Source organism: Mobula birostris, chromosome 4 (assembly GCF_030028105.1).
Source record: "Mobula birostris isolate sMobBir1 chromosome 4, sMobBir1.hap1, whole genome shotgun sequence".
Classification (NCBI taxonomy): Eukaryota; Metazoa; Chordata; class Chondrichthyes; order Myliobatiformes; family Myliobatidae; genus Mobula; species Mobula birostris.
The window spans coordinates 107147326-107162219 of record NC_092373.1 but is presented as its reverse complement, the minus strand read 5'-3'; the positions used below and the strand labels follow the sequence as shown (position 1 = coordinate 107162219).

Genomic DNA, 14894 nt, shown 5'->3' with positions numbered 1-14894 from the left:
TTGGAGGGGGAGGGGGAGATCCAAAATGATAGGAGAAGACAGGAGGGGGAGGGATGGAGCCAAGAGCTGGACAGGTGATTGGCAAAAGCGGATACGAGAGGATCATGGGACAGGAGGTCCGGGAAGAAAGACAAGGAGGCTGGGTGGGGGGGGGGACCCAGAGGATGGGCAAGAGGTATATTCAGAGGGACAGAGGGAGAAAAAGGAGAGTGAGAGAAAGAATGTGTGCATAAAAATAAGTAACAGATGGGGTACGAGGGGGAGGTGGGGCCTAGTGGAAGTTAGAGAAGTCGATGTTCATGCCATCAGGTTGGAGGCTACCCAGACGGAATATAAGGTGTTGTTCCTCCAACCTGAGTGTGGCTTCATCTTTACAGTAGAGGAGGCCGTGGATAGACATGTCAGAATGGGAATGGGATGTGGAATTAAAATGTGTGGCCACTGGGAGATCCTGCTTTCTCTGGCAGACAGAGCGTAGATGTTCAGCAAAGCGGTCTCCCAGTCTGCGTCGGGTCTCGCCAATATATAAAAGGCCACATCCGGAGCACCGGACGCAGTATATCACCCCAGTCGACTCACAGGTGAAGTGTTGCCTCACCTGGAAGGACTGTTTGGGGCCCTGAATGGTGGTAAGGGAGGAAGTGTAAGGGCATGTGTAGCACTTGTTCCGCTTACATGGATAAGTGCCAGGAGGGAGATCAGTGGGGAGGGATGGGGGGGACGAATGGACAAGGGAGTTGTGTAGGGAGCGATCTCTGCGGAATATAGAGAAAGGGGGTGGGAGGGAAAGATGTGCTTAGTGGTGGGATCCCGTTGGAGGTGGCGGAAGTTACGGAGAATAATATGCTGGACCCGTAGGCTGGTGGGTTGGTAGGTGAGGACCAGGGGAACCCTATTCCTAGCGGGGTGGCGGGAGGATGGAGTGAGAGCAGATGTCCGTGAAATGGGGAGATGCCTTTAAGAGCAGAGTTGATAGTGGAGGAAGGGAAGCCCCTTTCTTTTAAAAATGAAGACATCTCCCTCGTCCTAGAATGAAAAGCCTCATCCTGAGAGCAGATGCGGCGGAGACGGAGGAATTGCAAGAAGGGGATGGCGTTTTTGCAAGAGACAGGGTGAGAAGAGGAATAGTCCAGATAGCTGTGAGAGTTAGTAGGCTTATAGTAGACATCAGTGGATAAGCTGCCTCCAGAGACAGAGACAGAAAGATCTAGAAAGGGGAGGGAAGTGTCGGAAATGGACCAGATAAATTTGAGGGCAGGGTGAAAGTTGGAGGCAAAGTTAATAAAGTCAACGAGTTCTGCATGCGTGCAGGAAGCAGCGCCAATGCAGTCATCGATGTAGCGAAGGAAAAGTGGGGGACAGATACCAGAATAGGCACGGAACATAGATTGTTCCACAAACCCAACAAAAAGGCAGGCATAGCTAGGACCCATACTACACCTTTAGTTTGGAGGAAGTGGGAGGAGCCAAAGGAGAAATTATTAAGAGTCAGGACTAATTCCGCTAGACAGAGCAGAGTGGTGGTAGAGGGGAACTGATTAGGTCTGGAATCCAAAAAGAAGCGTAGAGCTTTGAGACCTTCCTGATGGGGGATGGAAGTATATAAGGACTGGACATCCATGGTGAAAATAAAGCGGTGAGGGCCAGAGAACTTAAAATCATCGAAAAGTTTAAGAGCGTGAGAAGTGTCACGAACATAGTTCGGAAGGGATTGAACAAGGGGTGATAAAACAGTGTCGAGGTATGCAGAAATGAGTTCGGTGGGGCAGGAGCAAGCTGAGACAATAGGTCGGCCAGGACAGGCAGGTTTTTTATTTTATTTTTTATTAGTAAGGATATTAACGGTTATGGGGAGAAGGTAGGATAATGACGTTGAGAAGGAATAATAAATCAGCCATGGTGGAATGACAGAGCAGACTTGATGGGCCGAATAGCCGAATTCATTCCTATGCCTTTTGGAATCTTTTTGGAGCTGAGGTGTGGCTTTCTTTTCCAAGTGACATTTATTCATTCGCATACAAATTTACTGTACTTCATCTTGGTAAGGCTGTGAAATGTTTCCTAACACACAACCAAGAGTAAGCCATCAGTGTTTGTCCACACTGTTGTCAGTTCAGGCTGCCCGGTGGGAGTAATACGACTGAAGCAGGTGTCCGGTTAGGACAGGACACGACGCCGCTTTTCAGTGAAGAGGGTGCTGCTGGCGCGCCCCGCTCTCCTCCGCTGTGTGGTGCTATGGAGCAGCCGATTTGCGTTCGGGGCATGGGGGCGGCTGGTGGAGAGTAACCGGGACATCAGAGGAAAGGTATTCCCTCGGATATTGCGGCTGCTGGAGGAGCCGTGATTGCGTTGGGACTGCTGAGAAAGGCATGGGGAGGGTTGCTCGTCTGTTCCCGCGAGGGTGGCCTGTTGGCCTTTCGGTTGTTGCACCTCCGGAGCAGCTGCTGCTCCAGTGGAATCGGGGGCGTTTTCAGGCCTCGAGCTGCAGCAATTCGTGGGTTTGTTTTAAAGCAAACATTTCCTTTCTATCCCCGCCAGTAGCCCACCCCCCACCACACAAAAAAAGAAAGAGCATTTAATTTTGTTTTTGGTACACTTGTTTGCTGAATTTTAAACTTTGCACTGGCTGTAGGCCGCTGTCCTTGGTTGTGTCCGAGCCAGTCAGGCTGTGGCTTGGGCATTTCTCAAATTTAACCTGGGCAGAGTATTGGGCCTGAGCCTCTATTGAGGAGAGCGAAGTATCAGATAAAATGTACATCTTTTTCTAAAAATAATGTGCGGAATTGATTTATCATGTGTCTAAGATTAATTTCAACATATCAAGAGGTTCAGATTTCTTAAATTTAAAGAACAACTTAACAAAAATATTATTTTGATTATGGACCGAATTATTGGACGGTGCAAATTCTTTATACGATAGAAATTCTGAATTCAGAATGCTCCCGTTAAAACCTTAACTACACACTAATTTATTGGGGCAACTACACGGGGCCTCCTTAAATCAGTACAGTTAAACATTGCTGACGTATTGGAATTTATCCTAGAGACACTGCCCAAAAATACTGAACTATGAAATTAAGATATATAGCATTTAAAAAATTTTTCTACTGCGAGTTTTGTATGGGTTAACTCTTGTTGTGCTTCTATTCGCTTTATATGGTTACTTGTCTTGATCTTCTCACTATGATTTACTGAACTGAGTTAAAACTTTTTTTCATTTTATTTAACGTTTTATAATCCATCTATTTTTCTTTAGAATTCTTAAATTGATTTTATGTAATCAAACGTAAGAATTACAGGATTGCAATTGCTATTATCACATATGAAGTACTCCTTTCACTGATGAATGTTAATGAAAAGGATGAAAATAAGAAATAGAGTTGGAGAAATCAAAATGTAAATGTTGACAAATTTCATGATATTCTGCATCCAAAAGTTTGAAAAGTGGTTCTGTAGAGTTAGTGGATGAATTATTCAGCATTTGGAAAATTGTTAGCAGTTCTTAGAAATTTAGAAATATAATTGTGTCCTTCAAGAAAGTTCGGAGAAATATCACCCTTGCGCCAGGTGGTCAGAAGATCTGTATCTGTTACAGGAATACAATAAAATAAGAGCAGGCATAGTTCCCAAACCCTGCCCTGCCTTTGAATACAACCATAGCAGATCTATACCCACGTTGTCTGCATGTTCCAATTGCTTGGTCAGGAATTTATCTATATGCACCTTAAATATTTTTGATGCTTTAGTCCCCACCATTCTCTGAGATAGAGAATTCCAGATATTTTCCACTTCCTTGGAGAAGAAATGTCTACATACCTCAGTTCTAAGTGACTGGACCCTTATAGGTATGTCCCTTTGTTTGAGGTTCTCTTAGTAGTGAAAATATTTCAACATCTACTCTGTGAGCAACCCCAAAGTTTTGTATATTTCAATAAGGTCACGGTGAGCTTATTTCTAAATACAAGAAATAGAAACACTCTATTTACATTTATTAATAGAGCAGTGTTATTATCTTTGCAATTAGCCTGCTGAGTGCCCTTTGGACTTCCTCCAGTCCACTGTATTATTTTGTAAATAAGGAGACTTGAGTTGTAGCCTCACCAATACCCTGTAGATATTTTTGTATTTAGAAATACAGCACGGAACTGGCCCTTTGAGCTGTGCTGCCCAGCAACCCCTGATTTAACCCTAACCTAATCACGGGACAATTTACAGTGATCAATTACCCTACTAACCTGTATGTCTTTGAACTGCGAGAAGAAACCAAGGACCTGGAGAAAGCCCACACATTCCGTGGGAAGGACGGACAAACTTCTTATAGGGGATGCAGGGATCGAACTCTGGACTACGATGCCACGAGCTGTAATAGCATTGTGCTAACTGCTACACTACCATGGTGCTGTCCCTATTCTTACCAACCACCAGTACCTACCAATTCCTTTGCAGTAAATGCCAAAGCATTGACATATTGCATTTGGTGCTTCGGCACGACCGAGAGCAGACAAGGTGACCACTTTGCTGAGCACCGGTGCTTTGTCTACAAATGGACAATCTTTCTTGAGCTCCTGGCGACAAGCTGTTTGAACTCTCCTCCCTGTGACTATGCTGAGCCGTCTGTCCTCAGCTTCTTCCACTGCCAGGATGAGGCCTAACACAAACTAGAGGAATAGCATATTTTGCCTAGGCATTGTTCCCTCTAAGTGCAATAGCATGGCCGCACAGTAACTGAAATGTTCTTGTGCACGTAGCCTTTGTTGCCGCACTGCTGGAATTTTCTTTTATGTGATGTTAATATAAAGTGCTGCGCAGTTATCAGGCTGCGTTTTAAAAATAAATAAATAAACAATAACAATGACAATTCCTGCTCAGGTCAATGGCTGGTCCACGCAGCTGCTATATACAGGTTTCCCCCGCCATCCAAAGGTAGAGCGTTCTTATGAAACGGTTCGTAAGCTGAAATGTCGTAAAGCGAAGAAGCAATTACCATTTATTTATATGGGAAAAATTTGTGAGAGTTCGCAGACCCAAAAATCACCTACCAAATCATGCCAAATAACACACAAAACCTAAAGTAACAGTAACGTATAGTAAAAGCAGGAATGATATGATAAATACACAGCCTATATAAAGTAGAAATACTTTTCTACAATCATTACTGCACTGTTCTCCGAAGCGAAAATCTCACGCAAGCGCTATTGGCAAAAACACGGCGCAAGCGCTCTCCAGTAACCTTTAAGCTATGAAGCTGCTGAATCATACCAAATAACACGTAAAAATACACAGCCTATATAAAGTAGAAATAATGTATGTACTGTGTAGTATCACTTACTGGAATTGGTTCAGCGCCCAGCACACTGATGATGGTGTGTTAGGCTGAGTCGTTGCAGGTTTGGGTGGTGCAGTGCCCCCACCCTCCAGGCTGCCGACCGATACATTGCTGTGAAGTGTGCAGGGGTACAGCGGTAGCCGGGAGGCACACAGCACATCTTTAAGAAAAAAGCCGAAATAAACATGCTAATTAATTAGGTGCCGCCTGGCACGTAATTGTCGGCCCAGATCAGTGCCGGTTTCCGATTGCGTCGTCTCTGATCTGGGCCGACATTTACGTGTCGGGCAGCACCTAATTAATTAGCTTGTTTATTTCGGCTTTTTTCTTAAAGATGTGCTGTGTGCCTCCCGGCTACTGCTGCATTCTCCGCGAATCAGTACAGTATCTGTCCGTGGCCTGGGTGTTGGGGTGGTGGAACCCTGGGGTGTCATCTCATCGTCTGTTTCCATTAGAGCAAGCAACTCATCTTCTCCTATGACTGCCTGCCTCGATGTCGAAGGTCGAGGTTTGTCGTCTGCTGTGGCTGATGCGGAAGGCTTGCCTGACTGCTGAGCCTCGCACATTTTTCTATCATACAGTTCTTTAATAAGGACTCAGACCATCCTGCAAATATCCCCTAAACCTAAGTACCCTTTCAAAATTAAAGTCGTACTTTATCATTGGCGCGAAAATCTCACGCAGTTGCTTCACGTTCAGTTCCTGGACGACTTCACTTTCGGTCCGTTCGCTACTGCATTCAGTTTCAATTGTTATCCTTTCCTCTTCCAATTGCATCAGCTCTTCGTCTATCAGTTCTTGGTCATGGGATGCCAAAACCTCTTCAACATCATGTTCGTCAGCTTCCACAAGCCAAACTCACTTAGTCCTTACTTTGTTCACTACGATCGAAACACTTAATTATGTCTAGTTTTACGCTAAGTGTAACACCCTTACGAGCTCCTTTAGGCTTTTCCAATACCTTAGAACTCATCTTGCAAACGGCTGCTCACAGGCACGTGTTTAAGCAATGCCGGCTAGAATACCGTTCTAAATCTGGAGAGAACGGCTGCTCGGGCGCGCGCGCTGCCTTTTATCGTGTGCTGCTTTTTCTTCGTAACAGTGATAACACCTTCTGAAAGTGAAAACAGGATACTAATGTAGGTCTTTCATAACAGTGAGGTTTCGTAAAGCGAACGTTCGAAAAGCAGGGGACACCTGTATACATATTAACATCATATATATAAATAAATGAGAGGGAACGTTGATAGGTGGTAAAGAAGGTGTGTGGCATACTTGCTTCATCAGTCGGGGCACTGAGTATAAGAGTCAGGAAATCACTGCAGCTGTTTAAAACTTTGATGAAAACACGTTACATTACATAGTCCCATTTTGGCAAGGATGTCATTTCTTTAGAGAGGCTCACCAGGTTGCTACCTGGATTAGAGTATTAGCTATAAGAAGAGAGTGGACAAACGTTGGTTATTTTTCTCTTGAGCTTTGCAGGTTCAGGGGAGACCTAATAGAAATTTGTGTGTTGCAGAGGTAGATGGGGTCTTTTTCCAGGGGTGTGCTGGTATAGTGAGAGGAGGAAAGTGTAAAGATGTTTAAAAGGGTGTGTTTTTATTTACACAGAAACTGTGCGTGCCTGGATTGCACTGCCACGGATGGTGGTGGAAGCAAAGGCTTTTGTAGTCAGGAAAGAATAGATCCACTCATGGTTAAAGGAGGTTATTTATGCATGGAGCCAGAGGAAGTGGGTAGGTTCCTAAATGAGTACTTCACATTTGTATCCACTGTGCAGAAGGAAATAGATAATGGTCAAATTGGGGAGGAACATGTTGATATTCTGCAGCTCCTTATTTGTTATTAAGGAGTTGTTGTTGGGTGTCTTTGAAAAACATTAAGATGGATAACTCCTCAGGGCCTGATGGAAACTATCCCAGGATACTGATGGAGGCAAGGGTAGATCACTGGGGCTTTGAACGAGATCCTTGTATTCTCTTTATCCACAGACAAGATCTCAGAGGACTGGACAATGCTTAGAAACAAGAGAAAATCTGCAACACACACAAAATGCTGGAGGGACTCAGCAGGCCAGGCAGCATCTAGGAAAAGAGTACAGTGGATGTCCCGGGCTGAGACCCTTCGGCAGGACTGGAGAAAAAAAGCTAGGGAGTAGATTTAAAAGGTCTGGAGAAGGGAGAGAGAAACACAAGGTGATAGGTGAAACCGGAAGGAGGGAAGAGCTGGGAAGAAAAAGTGGAATCTCCCAGTGGCCATCCATTTTAATTCCACTTCCCATTCCCATTCGGATATGTCTGTCCATGGTCTCCTCTACTGTCGTGATGAAGCCACACTCAAGTTGGAGGAACAGTACCTTATATTCCATTTGGGTAGCCTCCAACCTGATGGCATGAACATCAATTTCTTAAACTTCTGGTAATGCCCCCCCTTCATCATTTCCCATCCCCATTTTCCTCTCTCACCTTATCTCCATGCCCACCCATTGCCTCCCTCTGGTGCTCCTCCCCACTTTTCTTTCTTCCATGCACTCACCAATCAACTTCCCAGCTCTTTTCTTCATCCTTCCCCCTCCAGGTTTCACCTATCACCTTGTGTTTCTCCCTCCTCTACCCCCACCTTTTAAATCTACTCCCTAGCTTTTTTTTTCCAGTCCTGCTAAAGGGTTTTGGCCTGAAACATCAACTGTACTCTTTTCCATAGATGCTGCCTGGCCTGCTCAGTTCCTCCAGCATTTTGTGTGTGTTGGAGAATCCTTAGTGTTGTTCCTGTCATTAAGACAGGCATCAGATATAATCAAGAAAATTAAGCCTGTGAGCCTTGCAACAATGGTAGGGAAATTATTGGAAAATATTCTCAGGCACAGGACTTACTCACATTTGGAAAAGCTTTGTCAGCATTGATTTTATGCGGCACAGGTAATTTCTTTTGAACTTGCTTGAGTTTTATGAGGAGATAATGAAGACAATTGATGAGTATAGAACAGTTGATGTTGTCCATATGGACTTTACTAAAGCATTTGACAAGGTCCTCATGGTAGGCACACGTATTGATTTGGATGAAAATGTAGTTAGTCTGATAAAGAAGGTTGTCAAAAGTTACAGCAGGATATAGACCAGCTAGGAATATAGACAGAGAAATGGCACTTGGAGTTTAATATGGGCAAATGTGAGGTGCATTTTGGGAGTAAAAATACAGTGGTGATTGTTGTGCAGCTGTATAGCTCCCTGAAGTTGGCAACAGGATGAATAGGCTATTAAAGAAGGCATGTGGTTTGCTTGCTTTATTGGTCAGGGGTTTCATTGTAAAAATTGGAAATCATATTCAGCTCTGTAAAATTTAGTATTCAAAGTACACTTATTATCAAAATATTTATACTTTATAGAACCTTGAGATTTGTCTCCTTACAGGTAGAAACCCATTGAAACAAAGAAAACTGACAAACACCCAGTGTGCAGAGAGAAATAAAACAAATGGTACAATCAATAAAAGTAAGCAAATAGCATTCAAATCTGAAGTTCACAAAGCTAGGCATCACTGCATCCGATTCAGAAGTCCATTAGTTGCAGGTCACAGCCTCAGTTCAGTGCGGAGATGAGTAACCCTCACGGAACAGCAAGCTGAACCAGCCCGTCCCTCTCCTCCGGCCACAATATCCTGACCCACATTTAGATTATTGTGTGCAGTTCTCATTACCATACCATAAAAAGGATTTGGAAGTTTCCCTGGATTGGAGTGTATTGGCTATACAAAAGAGGTTGGACAAACTTGGATTTTGTTTTCTGGTATGTCAGAGGTCAATACAATCATGACAGTAATAGATCAAGTAGATCCTTGGAGGCTTTTTCCCAAGATAAAAGTGACAAATACTAGAGAACAAAACAAAATCTGCAGATGCTGGAAGTCCAAGCAGCATGCATAAAAATGCTGGAGGAACTCAGCGGGCCAGGCAGCATCTATGAAAAAGGGTATAGTCGGCGTTTTAGTCTGATACGTCGACTGCACTCTTTTTCAGAGATCCTGCCTGGCCTGAATTCTAGAGAGCAGGAATTTAAGTTGAGATGAGATGAAGAAAGTTTTTTTGCACAGTGTTGTAGGTGCCCGAAATGTGCTGGAACCAGAAACAATAGCCCTGTTTAAGAGCCGTTTATATTGACATGTGAGCGTATCCCATTTAGGGACACAGACCATCTGCAGGCAGATATAAACAGTTAGATTGACATCATGTTCAGCACAGACATGGTGGTCCAAGGGGTATGTACTCATTTCTGCTTTGTGCTGTGCTAACTTAATAACTTTCACTTGTCAGGTTGTTCATTCGTTTGCTGTCGGACCTACTGTGGTTTCAGGATTTATGATCTATGTTAATAAGATGGATGAAAGGACTCTGTACTGTATCTATGTTTCTTTTCATTATGAAGCTATGAGGAAAAGTGGTAGCATCTGGAGGTGAGTTGATAAGACTGTGAGAGGATATAATTTAGGATTAGTGTAAATGGATGGCTTATGGTCAATATGGACTTAGTGGGCCAAAAGGCCCGCTTCCATCGGAGAATAGAGCGAGGTGATCATATGTTCAATCCATAGAGATGAGGAGTAACTTCTTTAGATAGAGGGTGGTAAACCTATGGAATTCATTGCCACACATTGGGGAAGCCAAGTCATTGGGTTTATTTAAAGTGGAGGTTATGGGGAGAAGGCAGGAGAATAGGGTGAGATAATAAATCAGCCATGATGGAATGATGGAGCAAGGTTGATGGGCCAAATTGTCTAATTCTGCTCCGATGTCTTATGATCATTGTCTCATCTAGGTCAGCAGAATGTTCACCAGAATTGTATTCAGATCTTTGATGAGAGAATAGAAAGTCCGGCATGATGGATAGCTCCTGGGTTGCTGTGTGAAAATTTGTGCTGGAAGTTCAATAAGGATAGGGCTAGGCTATGGGATGGCTGCCACTTACCTGCATTATCCTCATGTTCCTTCGTACCTTAATATCGAAAAAAACTTTTTGCCTCTGTATCATAACAGTAACTAAACCTCCACAGTTATCTTGTGAAGAGAAACGTGCCTTTATCACAATTTTAATCTGGCTTGACGTCTTTTTGTTCAGGTGACTTCAATACGCCTCAGACTCAGAGTTTGCTCGTGTCACAGCTGAATGCAGAAATACATGAGTACTTGAAGGATTCTTAATTGAAAGTGAGTTTGTAAGTAGCTGGCTTCATGTCTAATTATGTCAGTATTTTACAGTTATAAAATATTTTACAGCTATTACAAATACTCCATTGTTTGCAAAGCATATACAGATGCTGCCTGGCCTGCTGCGTTCCACCAGCATTTTGTGTGTGTTGCTTGTATATTGAGAAGGATTGCTTTTATGTCACTTTTTGGATTTTGCAATATTTAGCTGTGCTTTCTTTAAGAAGTTACTTTTTTAATTTGATCAATAAGTAGTTGCGCCATATGGGTCAGGCACAGTTCCCAGCGAGAAGAAGAATAAAATTTTAAAATAAAAACTGCAAGTGCTGGGGGTTTGAAACAAAACAAACAAATGCTAGGAAAAATCAGCATCAGAGAAAAGAGAAGCAGTCACATGTTGACTGCAATCCTTCATCAGAACTGGTAGAAAGAGAACAAGTTAGTTTTCAGTCGGAGAGACAATGGGAGAGTGAAAGTTAGAGCAAAGGAAATGTCTGTGATAAGGCCAGTTGCTTAATGAAGACAGTTACCTGCATATTAGTTGTTTGGTCTGTTTGGTGTGTTGTTAATGGCAAGGTTGGGACATGCCCAGCTGACCAGACGTACGAAGAGAAGTCAAAAAAAAGCTGAGCCGGATAGAAAATAGAGAATACTACAAAAACACAGCAGGCAAATGCAATTCATGAATTCATTCTGAGAGGGCTAGGATATAAAAGCAAAGATGTACTGCTGAGGATTTTTTTTTTAGAAAGTATTGGTCAGACTGCATTTGAAATATTGTGAACAGTTTTGGGCTCCACATTAGAGGAAAGATGTACCCTGCCTGGAGAGGTTCACAGAAATATGCCCAGGAGCTTAACGTTTGAGGAGCATTTGGTGGCTGTGCGATTGTTCAGAAGGATGAGGGGAGATCTTATTGAAACTTATAAGACCATAAGACATAGGATCAGAATTAGGCTATTTGGCCCATCAAGTCTTCCCCACCATACAATCCTGGCTGATCCTTTTTTCTCCGCCTCAGCCCCACTCCCTAGCCTTTTCCCCATAACCTTTGATGCCATGTCCAATCAACAACCTTTCAAGCCCTGCCTTAAATACCCACAGTGATTTAGCCTCTACAGCTCTCTGAGGTAATAAATTCCACAAGTTCACCACCCTCTGGCTAAAGAAATTTCTCCGCATCTCTATATTAGTTGGGCTCCCCTCCATCCTGAGGCTGTGCCCTCTTGTCCTAGACTCCCTCACCATGGGAAACGTCCTTTCCACATCTACTCTGTCTAGGCCTTTCAATATTCGAAAGGTTTCAATGAGATCCCCCCCCCTTCGCCCTTCTAAATTCCAGCGAGTACAGACCCAGAGCTATCAAACATTCCTGGTATGATAACCCTTTCATTCCCGGAATCACCCTTGTGAACCTCCACTGAACCCTCTCCAATGCTAGCACATCTTTTCTTAGATGAGAAGCCCAAACTGTTCACAGTGGTCAAGGTGAGGCCTTGTTATTGCCTTATAAAGCCTCAGCATCACGTCCCTGCTCTTGTATTCTAGAACTCTTGAAATGAATGCTAACCGTGCATTTGCCTTCCTCACCACCGACTCTAGCTGCTAATTAACCTTTAGGGTGTTCTGCACAAGAACGTTGCATCTCAGATTTTTGGATTTTCTCCCCATTTAGAAAATATTCTGCACATTTATTTCAACTACCAAAGTGCATGACCATGCATTTTCCAACATTGCATTTAATTTGCCACTGTCTTGTCCATTCTCCTAATCTAAGTCTTTCTGCAGCCTGCCTGTTTCCCCAACACTACCTATCCTTCCACCAATCTTCATATCATCTGCAAACTTGGCAACAAAGCCATCTATTCCATCATCTAAATCATTGATATACAGCATGAAAAGAAGTGGTCCCAACACTGACCCTTGTGGAACACTACTGGACATTTAAAGGCCTGGTTACAATATGAATATTAAAAACTAGGAGCAGGAGTCGGCCATCTGGTTCGTCGAGCCTGCTCTGCCATTCAAGAAAATCATGACTGATTTGGCCATGGACTCATCTCCGCCTATCTGCCTTTTCCCCAAAACCCTTAATTCCCCTACTATGCAAATCTCTATCCAGTCTTGTTTTAAATATATTTACAGAGGTAGCCTGCAATGCTTCATTGGGCAGAGAATTCCATAAATACACCACTCTTTGGGAAAAGCAGTTTCTCCTCATCGCCATCCTAAATATACTGCCCAAACCTTGAGGCTCTGTATCCTTGTTCTAGTCTCACCTGCCAGCGGAAACAACTTTCCTGCCTCTACCTTATCTATCCTTTCATAATTGTATATGTTTCTATAAGATCTCCTCTCATTCTTCTGAATTCCAGTGAGTACTGTCCCAGACAACTTGATCTTTACTCATAGCCTAACCCCCTGATCTCTAGAATCAACCTAGTGAACCTCCTCTGCACCACCTCCAAAGCCAGTACATCCTTCCTCAAATAAGGAAACCAGAATTGCACGCAGTACTCCAGGTGTGGTCTCACCAGTACCCTGTATAGTTGCAGCATACCCTCCCTGCTCTTAAATTCAATCTCTTTAGCAGTGAAGGCCAGTATTCCATTTGCCTTCTTGATAGCCTGTTGCACCTGCAAACCAACCTTTTGTGATTCATGCATAAGCACTCCCAAGTCCCTCTGCACAGCAGCATAATCTGCTCTTTCATTTTTTTCCTTCCAAAGTGGATGACCTCACATTTACCAACATTGTACTCCATCTACTTGCTCACTCACTTAACCTATTGATATCTGTCTGCAGACTCTCTGTATCTTCTACACAATTTGTTTTTTCACTCAATTTAGTATCATCAGCAAACTTAGTTACACTACACTTGGTCCCTCTTCCAGATAGTTAATGTATATTGTGGGCCCAGCACTGACCCCAAAGGCATGCCACTCACCACTGATTGCCAACCAGAATAACACCCATGTGTCCCAACTCTCTGCTTTCTATTAGTTAACCAATCCTCTATCAGTGCTAATATGTCACCCCCAACTCTGTGCATCCTTATCTTATGGATAAGTTTTTTATGCAGCACCTTATTGAATGCCTTCTGGAAATCCCAGTAAATAACGTCCATCTGTGCTCCTCTATCCACTGTGCTTGTTATATCCTCAAAGAACTCTAGTAAGTTTGTCAAATAGGACTTGCCTTTGCTGAATCCATGCTGTGTCTGCCTGCACTGCTTCAGTACCCCACTTGGAGTATTGTGCTCAGTTCTGGTCGCCTCACTACAGGAAGGATGTGGAAACCATAGAAAGGGTGCAGAGGTGATTTACAAGGATGTTGCCTGGATTGGGGAGCATGCCTTATGAGAATAGGTTGAGTGAACTCGGTCTTTTCTCCTTGGAGTGACGGAGGATGAGAGGTGACTTGATAGAGGTGTATAAGATGATGAGAGGCGTTGATCGTGTGGATAGTCAGAGGCTTTTTTCCCAGTGCTGAAGTGGCTAGCACGAGAGGGCACAGTTTTAAGGTGCTTGGAAGATATCAGGGGTAAGTTTTTTTATGCAGAGAGTGGTGAGTGTGTGGAATGGGCTGCCGGCGACAGTGATGGGGGTGGATACGATAGGGTCTTTTAAGAGACTCCTGGATAGGTACATGGAGCTTAGAAAAATAAGGGGCTTTGGGTAACCCTAGTTAATTTTTAAGGTAAGGACATGTCGGGCAGAGCTTTGTGCTGTAGGTTTTCTATGTTTCTACTATGCTGTGTATTTTGTGCTGGCCTTACTGGGATATGCTAAGTAGACTAGGCTGTGCACAGAGAATACCAAGACTGCAGCATTTGCAGTCTCTCTTGTGTCTATGAGCATACTGAATAACTCCAAGACTTTTTTGTCTTACTCCTGATTCTAATATGAATACTCTAAACATTCTCATATTTGAATCCTAACAAAATGTGAAATGATGCATTTTGGGAAGTTATATTGGGGCTGGACATGTAGAATTAATGACAAAGCATGAAGGAATGAAAGTGGCAACACAGCTAGAGAGGGTGGTAAAGAAGACACTTCTGTTCATAAATTGTTGCATAGAATATGAAAGTTCGGACATCACATTGCAACTTCACACAAAGCTGTAAGCTGTACTTGGAGTGTTATGTTCTATGATGGTCGCCACTTGATAAGGCATTTGAGCCAAGGAGTGACATGACCAAGTTATGTGAAGTTAAGAGAGGAATAGATTGGATTTTTGGTAAGAACAGTTTTTCACATGGTAGGACTAGTGAAAATTAGAGCATCCATTTAAAGTGAGAGAAAGGAATTCTAAAGAGGATCTGAGGGGTAAGATTTTTAACACAAAGTATTTAATATCTGG

General features: G+C 43.3%; 1 protein-coding gene across 10 annotated transcripts in view; it reads left to right on the top strand.

Annotated features, from left to right (window-relative positions):
* The first annotated feature begins 2229 nt into the window (after positions 1-2229).
* The window catches only part of LOC140196528 (protein transport protein Sec24B-like), a 231583-nt gene continuing 218918 nt past the window's right edge, over positions 2230-14894 (top strand). For 7 of the 10 annotated variants that reach the window (XM_072255884.1, XM_072255883.1, XM_072255881.1 and 4 more), the window contains exons 1-2: positions 2230-2305; positions 10441-10537. The gene's annotated coding sequence lies outside the window, so the exon portion shown is untranslated. The remainder of the gene's footprint in view (positions 2306-10440; positions 10538-14894) is intronic. The other 3 variants (XM_072255876.1, XM_072255877.1, XM_072255879.1) reach the window with 2 other exon arrangements.